Source organism: Mastomys coucha, unplaced genomic scaffold (assembly GCF_008632895.1).
Source record: "Mastomys coucha isolate ucsf_1 unplaced genomic scaffold, UCSF_Mcou_1 pScaffold22, whole genome shotgun sequence".
Classification (NCBI taxonomy): domain Eukaryota; kingdom Metazoa; phylum Chordata; class Mammalia; order Rodentia; family Muridae; genus Mastomys; species Mastomys coucha.
Window position 1 is genome coordinate 9,613,050 of NW_022196905.1, and position 11,298 is coordinate 9,624,347.

General features: G+C 39.5%; 1 protein-coding gene and 1 pseudogene across 5 annotated transcripts in view; one reads left to right on the forward strand and one right to left on the reverse strand.

The window, feature by feature from the left end:
• Wdpcp (WD repeat containing planar cell polarity effector) overlaps positions 1-11,298 on the reverse strand; it is a 314,567-nt gene that overhangs the window by 250,412 nt on the left and 52,857 nt on the right. The window lies entirely within an intron of this gene.
• Positions 1,358-3,275, forward strand: LOC116071127 (annotated as a pseudogene).

The following is an 11,298-nucleotide window of genomic DNA, read 5'->3' on the forward strand; positions in this document are numbered from 1 at the left end:
ATTCTTTGTTTAGTGCATTTGGTGTTTTTATTTTTATGTGATGGGAGGAATTTCTTTTCTGGTCCAGTTTATTTGGCGTTCTGTAGGCTTCTTGTATGTTCATGGGCATCTCTTTCTTTAGGTTAAGAAAGTTTCCTTTTATAATTTTGTTGAAGGTATTTACTGGCCCATTACCTTGGGAGTCTTTACTCTCTTCTATACCTATTATCCTTAGGTTTGGTCTTCTCATTGTGTCCTGGATTTCCTGGATGTTTTGGGTTAGGAGCTTTTTGCTTTTTGCATTTTCTTTGACTGTTGTGTCAATGTTTTCTATGTTGTCTTCTGCCCCTGAGATTCTCTCTTCTATCTCTTGTATTCTGTTGGTGATGCTTGCATCTATGACTCCTGATTTCTTTCTGAGGTTTTGCGTCTCCAGGGTTGTCTCTCTTTCTGATTTCTTTATTGTTTCTATTTCCAGTTTTAGATTCTGGATGGTTTTGTTCATTTCCTTCACCTGTTTGATTGTGTTTTCCTCTAGTTTTTAAAGGGAATTTTATGTTTCCTCATGAAGGGCTTCTAGCTGTTTACCTGTGTCCTCCTGTTTTCTTTGAGGGTGCTATTTATGTCTTTCTTAAGGTCCTGTATCATCATCATGAGAAGTGATTTTAAATCTGAATCTTGCTTTTCCAATGTGATGGTATGTCTAGGACTTGCTATGGTGGGAGAATTGGGTTCTGATGATGCCAAGTAACCTGGGTTTGTGTTATTTTCTTACAGTTGCCCACCCACCCCCCCACCCCCCGCCATCTGAATTATCTCTAGTGTTACCTGCCCTTGCTAAATCTGACTGGAGCCTGTCCTTCCTGTGATCCTGGTTGTGTCAGAACTCCTCAGAGTCAAGCTATCTCTGGGATCCTGTGATTCTGGGATCCTGTGATCCTGGGCTTGTCAGAGCACCTGGGAGTACAACAGCTTCCTCTGGGTATTTTGGGACTGGCTGCAGAGCTTGCACCCAAGGTCTGCTCAGGACACCAGCCCAAAGAGACCAGAAGGAATCCAAGCCACTCTGCTGGCGGAGTTCCGGTGTGTCTGGTCCCACTGGTCCCAGTTACTCCTGGTGTTGGGATAGATGTTGAGTCCTCCTCACCTCTGATCCTGAGAGTATCAGAGCACCTGGGAGTGGAGCTTCCTCTGGGTGTTGTGGGACTGGCTACAGAGCTTGCATCCAAGGTCTGCTCAGGACACGAGCCCAGAGTGACCTGAAGGAAACAGTGCCATTCTGCTGGTGGAGTTCCTGTGTGCCTGGTCCTGCTGATCCCAATTACTCCACTAAAGCTATTTCATATATTACTTTCACTAGAAAAACCTTCTCATCACAATGAATCATGTTGAGAAGAATGTTAAGAAAATACAGTGAAGATGGTTTTACCTCAATAATTACATCAAGAATTGAGAAACCACAATATGTTATTTGTTTTGAAGCTCTATCAGCAATCTGTGAAGGTGAACAAACTAAAATACCATTTTGATAGCAAGCACCCATGCTTTGCAGGCAAGGATACCAACTATTTTATAATCAAAGCTGATGGTCTCAAGAATGCCAGACTTGACACTGGTACCAGGTACCAGAAACAAAATGTCACAGCCATGGAAGCTTCATATTTGGTGGCACTCAGGAGCGTCAGAGCTCTGAAACCTCACACCATGGCTAAACATTTACTGCTGCCAGCAGCCAAAGACAGTGTAATGATCACAGATAATTTGTTACACAATTGAATGCACTTTCCTTATCTAACAATACTATCCACAAAAGAATAGATGACATGTCCACTGATGTTCTTAATCATGTAATCCAGAAAATTAAATCTGCTCAACTTCCAATATTCAGTTATAGTAAGAATTCTGGAATTCTCATCCTGACAGCAAAAATCAAACTTGCCCCAAAGAATTTGATGCTCCTAATCAGCAAGAAGTAGTTTAGCAATAACGATAATATTACCCCCTTTCCAACACAACTTAAGGATCACTTTCCTTTCCTCTCTACCCTTCTCTCTCTCGTATATAGTACTAGGGAATTGAAAGAGTGGAAGAAAGAAGAACCCACAAAGCAGCAAAAGACAGGCTACATTTAGTATGCACCTTGATGACTCTGCGGATGTTGAACACTGTTCAGTTACTGGTTTACATGCAGTATATTAAAGATGGCGACTTTAAAGATCAGTTTGTTTTTTACAAACCTCTTGAAACAGCAAGAAGAGCACATGATGCACTTGGTTCATTTCTGAAGGAGCATCAGCTCTCTCGGGACAGGCTTGTGCTGTTTGCAGACAGTGCTCCAGCTATGCCAGGATGTCCATCTGCATTTAGATGTTTGCTACAGAATGAGTCACCAAAAGTCATTGGAACTCATTTATGATTGACTGGAAGATATCTGCAAGGAAGATGCAGCCACAGGAGTTACAAGAAATGTGTCATAAGTTCTGTCAATTTTGAAAAGGTGAGCACTTTAAACAGTCAACTATTTTCAGAACTGTGCAATGAGCTGGATAACCCCAAACAAAACTCTGCTGTTTCACATTGAAATGAGATGGTTGCTGAAAAAAAAAGTTTTTAAAATGTCCTTTTGAGCTTCATGATGAACTCAAAGCACTTTTCAGCAATAAAAATGAGTTGCAGAAAATAGCTTACTTGGTTGACATCTTTGCTATCTTGAATGAGTTAGTTTTATCACTGCAAGGACCAAATGCAACAAGCCTAAATTTGTCTGAAAAGATAGTTTTTCCAAATGAAACTTCAGCTTTGGGAAAAAAAAAAAACTTGATGAAAGTAAAATCTACATGTTGCCTACCTCATCTGCATTCTTTGAGGGATATGACATTGAAACAGACAAAAGGATGATGATGAAAGTGTTCTGTGATGATGAAGTCTTCTGTGAAAGAACACTTGCACGTGACTGGAGTCTCCCTGACACTCCATTTGTACTTGCCACAGCCCATTCACAGTCAAAGTGAAGATGTTCCTGAGCTTACGAACAGGGATGCAGTGAGAGCTGATTTCCCACAATGCCAGTCAATGCCACACAGCTCTAGATCAAGAGTTTGCAGTCATGCCCTGTTCTGTCTGAGACTGCACTGCACCACTTTCTCCATTTCCAACAATGTATCTTTGGGTTTTCCAGTTTATTGGTTTTCAGGTCTAAATACAAAAGTAGATTTGTTGTGGATGATGATCTTCATTGTGCTCTGGAAAAGAATTTCTCATCTGGTGTGGAGAAGCAATCCCAACCTTCCCATTGACATGGCGTTTTATGCATATATTCACAAAATGCAGCAATGTAGATTTCCGTTGTTATATTAAGACTGTCACCCATGCTACACCATCCACCAAGATTAAATCTGATTGTTTGTAATTAAAAATAAATATTTCACAATATATAATTTCATTGTTTTATGATTAATCATTTTGCTTTAATTATGTTCAATTTGTAACAATGAAATACATCCTGTATACCAGATATTTACATTACAATTCATAATAATAGTAAAATTACAGTTATGAAGTAGCAATGAAAATAATTATATAGTTGTGGGTCACCACAACATGAGGAACTGCATTAAAGGTTCACAGAATTAAGAATGTTGAGAACTACTGATCTACAGAGTTCTCCCCTGGTAAATCATAGTAATTCTCTGTGACATCTGGTTCTGTTCTTTGGTATCACAATCAGTGATGTGGAGGGGTTCAAGCGGACCCAATACTCTCCAGTCCAGGGCAAAAAGCCAGTCATCATCTGCCCACCTGGCTCTGATTGTTTGGAAAGTCTGTCTGTTTTGGGTGCGGTCGGGTCTGTGTTTTTTGGTGTATTCATAAGTTTTGTTGCAAACATGGGAGCTAAGACAGAAACGGGTCAGGCTCAGTTGAATGTATAAATGATGGCAGACACTACGTTTTGTTTCTGACTGGTCTCCTTTCAGTGTGTGAGCTTTCTATGTTTTATGTTTATTGGTTTTCTTTTGACTATCTCTGCCACTGCCAGCTGCCAGCTGCCAGCCACCACAGCTGATGCTGCTTGCCATGGCTGCTTTGATTGTCAGGGCTCAGAATTTATCTCTGAGCTTTCTGGTCTCTGGGTTAACAGGGATTAAAATGACTTTTGGGTGTGGATAATATTAAAGTTGTTTTATGCTGTTCTACTTTATTGAAAAACTGGCTCTGGAGTTGGGTTATAGTTCTCCCTCCTCTATACCCAAGCATGCTTATTTAACTTCCAACTGTCATGTGTCAGGCAGGCCAACTGAATTGTGACAGTGAAAAGAGAGCAAAGCAAAACATCCACCACCACCACCCACCCCCAAAGACTACTGCTTCCATTTAACTGCCTAAAATTTCTGCTAAGATATAAACCTTATCTCAAGATTCATAAGACTATAATGTGAACATTCTATATCTCAAGATCTGTTGAGTATGGTTTAAAAATCCGTAACAAAAAAATGTTAACTTAAAACTCTTAATACTGGGGATTGATTATTAAAAATCTATACACAGGTAATCTTTAAGGAACCATGTGGCATATTGGGATATAAGCAACAGGTGGCTTGTGCCATCTTAGCTGCTGTTCCTCATCAGCATGGAGGCATCCATGAGGCTGGCTTTGGTGCTGTTGAAGAGAGTGGATGCCATGTGACTTCACCACCAGCTTAATTAAAGATGGTCACACGGTATAAACCAACAAAAGAGGCAACAACAGTTTTCCAGGTTATTTTGGATTACGATCTATTTTTGTATAATAATTCCTGTCCTGAATACAAAATCATAAAAACAAGGTTTATATGAAAGATAAAATTTATAAGTAATGCTTGCTTAATAAGATATTAAAACTGAATGTACTTCCATGTGTTTATATACAAGATGTACCTCATGCTGGCAGTCCAACTGTCTGTACAGTGACAGACAAGTGGATCGATGGAATAGAATTGAAGATCCAGAAATACCCACATACCTATGGTCACTTGATCTTTGACAAAGGAACTAAAACAATCCAGTGGAAAAAAGACAGCATTTTCAACAAATGGTGCTGGCTCAACTGGCTGTTAGCATGCAGAAGAATGCAAATCGATCCACTCCTATCTCCTTGTACAAAGCTCAAGTCCAAGTGGATCAAGGACCTCCACATAAAAACAGATACACTGAAACTAATAGAAAAGAAAGTGGGGAAGACGCTCGAGCACATAGGCACATGGGAAATTTTCCTGAACAGAACACCAATAGCTCATGCTCTAAGATCAAGAATTGACAAATGGGACCTCATAAAATTACAAAGCTTCTGTAAGGCAAAGGACAATGTTAATAGGACAAAATGGCAACCAACAGATTGTGAAAAGATCTTTACCAATCCTATATCTAATAGAGGGCTAATATCAAATATATACAAAGAACTCAAGAAGTTAGACTCCAGAGAATCAAATAACCCTATTAAAAAATGGGGTACAGAGCTAAACAAAGAATTCTCAACTGATGAATACCGAATGGCTGAGAAGCACCTAAAGATACACCCTTAGTCATCAGGGAAATGCAAATCAAAACAACCCTGAGATTACACCTCACACCAGTCAGAATGGCTAAGATCAAAAACTCAGGTGACAGCAGATGCTGGAAAGGTTGTGGAGAAAGAGGAACACTCTGCCATTGCTGGTGGGACTGCAAGCTGGTACAACCACTCTGGAAATCAGTTTAGCGGTTCCTCAGAAAATTGGACATAATACTACCTGAGGACCCAGCTATACCACTCCTGGGCATATACCCAGAAGATGCTCCAACATGTAATAAGGACACATGCTCCACTATGTTCATAGCAGCCTTATTTATAATAGCCAGAAACTGGAGACAACCCAAATGTCCCTCAACAGAGGAATGGATACAGAAAATGTGGCACATCTACACAATGGAGTACTACTCAGCTATTAAAAACAATGAATTTATGAAATTTGTAGGAAAATGGATGCATCTGGAGAATATCCTGAGTGAGGTAACCCAAGCACAAAAGAACATACATGGCATGCACACTCTGATAAGTGGATATTAGCCCAGAAGCTCAGAATACCCAAAATACAATCCACAAACCACAAGAAAGTCAAGAAGAAGGAAGACCAAAGTGTGGATGCTTCATTCCTTCTTAGAAGGGGGAACAAAATACCCATCTAAGGAGTTGAAGAGGCTAACTGTGGAGCAGAGACTGAAAGAAGGACAATCCAGTGACTGCTCCACCTGGGAATCCTTTCTATATTCAATTATCAAACCCAGACACTATTATGGATGTCAGCAAGTGCTGGCTGACAGGAGCCTGATATAGCTGTCTCCTGAGAGGCTCTGACAGTGCCTGACTGATACAGAAGTAGAGACTCATAACCACCCACTGGATTGATCACAGGGTCCCCAGTGAAGGAGCTAGAGAAAGGACCCAAGGAGCAAAAGGGTTTGCAGCCCCTTAGGACGAACAACAATATGAAGTAACTAGTACCCTCAGAGCTTCCAGGGACTAAACCATCAACCAAAGAGCACACATGGTTGGACTGATGGCTCCAGCAGCATATGTATAGCAGAAGATAGCCTAGTCGGTCATCAACTGGAGGAGAGGCCCTAGGTCCTGTGAAGGTTTATGCCCCAGTGTAGGGGAATGCCAGGGCCAGGAAATGGGAGAGGGTGGGTTGGTGAGCAAGGGGAGGGGGGAGGAAACAGGGTTTTTTGGTTTTGTTTTTGATATTTTTTTCAAAGGGGTAACCAGGAGAGGAGGTATCATTTGAAATGTAAATAAAAAAAATAGCCAATAAAAAAAAAAAAGAGAAGCTGGCTGATGGCTCATACTCTCATTTGCTTAAACAGTCTACATCACTGGAGTGTAAATGATTTTCTGCATTCTCAGCATGAATAAATATAATCATATAAAATGTGCTTGTTATTAAAATGATGAAATGCCTTTTTGCAAAAGACTGCATGGAATTGAATGCAATGGGCTTCCATAACCATATAAGCACTCATTTATCTGAACCTTCTAATACACAGGAATTTTGTCTGTGTAAAAAAAAAAAAGTAACAAAAAATGTCTCAGATTTTTTTCCCTTTCTATGGTATTGGTGTTCTAAGATTTCCAAAGGTCAGAGATTTAACATTGGTCAGTGGAGTTCTGATAAACTGATAAAACACTGACTACTATTATCAGTCACAAGCTCAAGATCTCAAATTTCCTCTCGTTGTCATCTAAGTATAAACTTAAAGGTGCCTCTCATCAGGCTAAGAAAAATCTCTGTCCAATCTGTATCTCCAACCCACTGTACAGAGAAAAGAATGTTCATGGTTTTAACCCAAAGCCATAGCTCTGGCTATGACTCAAAGGCATGAGTCTACACCAGCTGTCTTACAGACACCTGTTAACTACTTATTTCTACAATGTGGATTTCAGTACAGATTACAAACACTAGTAATGCTAATACATCTAAAACTTTTATCTCTTTTTGTAAACTAAGAAATGCATGAAAGCTTCAGGGAGTTTAGGGAGTCATAAGACTTGGATTCACCTCTCACAGGTCCAAAGGACTCCTGGTAAGTACTAACCTGCCATTTCCTGAGGGTACAATCTCTAACCCCTAGTCGTGGGCCTTCTCCTCATCCCCAATTACCAGGGCTATAGGCCTGAAAGGTTCCAAATAATTTCCTTTAAGTTCCTAACCTTTAACTTCTGTCCCTAGTCTATATCTGTCCCAGCAGATTCCCACTTAGCTGACAGACACAATCCAGAAATCAGCTGTGCAGTAGAAACTGCTCCAAATGACTGTGAGCCCTGGGTTTGCTGAAAGCTGATGTGAACTGGGTCAGCTAATGTGAATGTTCCCTGTCTCTTCAGCTGGGTCAGCAAACCAGATGCATCTGATGAATGTCCCCAAGCCTAAAACCCCTACTGGCCTTTGGCTAGCATTCCAGCCTTCCTGGGCCCTGATAACAATATCCTAATTTCAGCAGGAGGTAGTTACAGAAGAGATCATGTCACCCCTTATCCGCTACGAAAGACTGGAATATTAGGTCAAAAGGAAACTCTGAGGCAAAGGGAACAAAATGGCTACCTACAGTATCTCTTGTCCGACAAAGAAAGGTGCCTGCTAAAATCAAATGGACTAAGTAAGATCTATGAACAGGTAGATTTATTAGCTTAAGTAGTTCTACAATATGATAAGGCACCTGACCTGTCCTATGTAGAATGAGAAGGTTACTGCATGGCTTCAAGAGAAAAATATTGTTTCTATACAAACTACTCTCAGGAATCACTAGAGATAATCTGGCTATACTCAAAAAAAAAAAAAAAAAAAGAAGAAGAAAAATTATTGCAAAAAAAGGAACCTGAGATGAAATAAATGACTAGTCTCCATTCTCACTTTTGTTGTCCTCATAGATAGTAACTCTGGTGTCAGCAATCACAGGACCTTTGGCTTTTCTATTTCTGCTAATCACTTATTGGCCCTTGCATCAGTAATGCATACCTAGATATGTAAATTCTCATCTGGGGGCCATTAAACTAATGATTATTCTATCCTAGTATAAACAGTTTCCTACCACAGAGTCAAGGATTTGACTCAGGATACAACTCAAAAGGTAAATGTGAGGGATAAGTTATGTTTTAAGTTTAAATTACTGTGTTTAAGAGATCTATAAAAGCCGGGTGGTAGTGGCGCACGCCTTTAATCCCAGCACTTGGGAGGCAGAGGCAGGCAGATTTCTGAGTCCAAGGCCAGCCTGGTCTACAGAGTGAGTTCCAGGACAGCCAGGGCTACACAGAGAAACCTTGTCTCCAGAAAAAGAGAGAGAGAGAGAGAGAAAGAAAAAGAGAGAGAGAGAGAAAGAGATACAGAGAGAGAGAGAGAGAGAGAGAGAGAGAGAGAGAGAGAGAGAGAGAGAGATCTATAAAACAAAAATACCTCTAATGTGTAAGCTGCATTTGCCCAAGGACAGATAACTTCCTGGAAATGCTGACTGATGTAATTTGGCTCAATACTCTGAGTCCTGGGTATGGACCAGTATCTATCATCCCAGCCAACATTTAATAAAGCTAGCTTTTAATTTGGCCCAAAACTTGTGGTAGTAGTCTAATTCTTGAATGGTGGGATTAACAGCATGAGCCACTGAACCTGGCCCATGGATTTTTTTGTTTGTTTCTTTTTTCATATTTTTTCTTTTTTTATTAGATATTTTCTTTATTTACATGTCATATGATATCAATATAGCCTTTCCCAGTTTGGTCCATGTTTTTTATTCTAAAATAATCTCTCCATTATTTCTTTGTTAATGTGTCTTAAATATTTGAATTTTAGCATAGATGTCAAATAAACCCACTATGTAATATTTCCCAGTATTCAATAGCTACTTCATGAGTAGAGATTTGTGGATTAAAGACATAACCAATGACCCAACATTGCAAGAAAGTGAGAAAAGATAACATACAGAAACAGCCACAAAAAGAACAAACTTTGACTTGAGACTGATGGTAGCAACAACAAGATGAAGGCAACACTTTGACGTGTTGGGAGATGAATCCCTAAAGCCTCCCACTTTTCCCAAAGCAAAGCACTGCTTTTTTCTCTTTTCAATTAGTCATATAAATCAGATAGTGCATTTTATAGAACAAAAAGCCAGCACACACACTGTCCAAAGTCATTTGTTCAACAAGCTTCCTCTGTCATAATCCAAACCATTGCATGTGCATGTGTCGTCTAGTCATTGCCCCTGTCATTTAGCAACTAGCTCAGTGAATCAGTGCAAACATGCTAATACTTCAGCTTCTCCATTGATGTAACAATGTGCCCTTCATGATCTAGGCTTTCATGTTTCCTACCAGCATCCATGAAATAGGAAGATAACCTACTAGTTATACAGCAGGTTATAAACCTCAAACTCCTCACACCTTTAATGCAAAATTGAGAAGAAAATGAGACAATGCTGATACTTTGCTTTCCACTAATGAAGAGCTGTCTTTAGCTGAGCTGAGTGCAAGCACAATGAATAGAAGATCCAGTACTTAGTTATCTAATCCAAAATGGTGGTGGTGCTTTCAGTACTAGCTTTTTTTTCCACATGCAGTCAATCAATAACTTAGTTGTGCTTGTTGATTAATTATCTTCCAGACTCATATAGTTTCTGCATCGTTACTATTACCACTATAGTTTATGACCCCAGAACCTCTCAACCAATTACTCAGAAAATCTTCACTTGGTATCCCTGTTGCTAATCAAACTCTTTCCAATTCATTTTCCACTTATGTGAGATCTTTTTTCCCCCTCACAAATAACAAAGATAATTATGTCACTATTCAGAAAAGTCTTATTATGATTTCTGATTGCACCAAGAATGAAAACCCAATAATACACAAGTCATGGCTGGAATAGGTCTTTATACATCATTCCACCCCTACCTGTGAACAATGAAATCTTCAAGATCCATGAATTCTCTAATATCTTTGCTTGTTTACATACCACTGAATTTGAAGTATATATATCTATCTCCCATACACTTTCCCTTCCAACTCTTTCCCTTGTTAACCTTAGGCTTCCAGTTTGCCTTTCATTGGGGAACTTTCCCAACATCTAAGATTTGGTTAAAAAAAACTAACCCCGCTGGGCCGTGGTGGCGCACATCTTTAATCCCAGCACTTGGGAGGCAGAGGCAGGCAGATTTCTGAGTTCAAGGCCAGCCTGGTCTACAGAGTGAGTTCCAGGACAGCCAGGGCTACACAGAGAAACCCTGTCTCGAAAAACCAAAATAAATAAGTAAATAAATAAATAAATAAACAAACAAACAAACAACAAAACTAACCCCATTTCTAGCATAGGTAATTTAGAAGTAAGTACCTGTTGCTTTCTTCAAACATGAAACTCATCAACTTACACATTAAATGTTAATGTTCTATCTCCCAGCCCTCCTCTATAAGGCTGTAAACAAGATGTACCATGATAAATAATGGGCTATTTTTTACTAAGGTTCTTGAACATAGTAGATGATCTATAGAATTTGTTGTCAAATAAATGAGTGAATGAAAGTCTTTATCTCTGCCAACAAAAATAATCCCCAATGGCTATATAAGAACTTGATAAATTTACAATGATCATATACTATACTCAGAACAAAAACAAGACTTTGTATTTGTTTCTCATTTTATATAGATCAAAATAAGGCTTAATTTTTCAAAAGATGTAATCAGTAGAATAAAAGTGTTCTTCACAGAGGCCCTTGGCCCTGTGAAGGTTCTATGCCCAGTGTAGGGGAATGCCAGGGCCAGTA